Source organism: Ananas comosus, unplaced genomic scaffold, assembly GCF_001540865.1.
Source record: "Ananas comosus cultivar F153 unplaced genomic scaffold, ASM154086v1, whole genome shotgun sequence".
NCBI classification, from domain to species: domain Eukaryota; kingdom Viridiplantae; phylum Streptophyta; class Magnoliopsida; order Poales; family Bromeliaceae; genus Ananas; species Ananas comosus.
In genome coordinates, this window is record NW_017890755.1 from 1,617 (window position 1) to 1,846 (window position 230).

Sequence of the window (230 nt, forward strand, 5' to 3'; positions counted from 1 at the left end):
GTGGCAGGTATTATTTCGATCAGAGGCACCAGAGCTAGGCTTTATTCGACACAGGTGCATCGCATTCATTCATAGATGCATCATTCGCTAGGACTCATGGCATTAAGATCGTACACCATTATGACTATTGGACGGTAAATTCGGTAAAGCATACTTTTCATGTTCACGAAGAATGTGTAGCATGCCCAGTGCAGATAGGTGACTGGGTCATGCCGATTGATCTGTTGGTG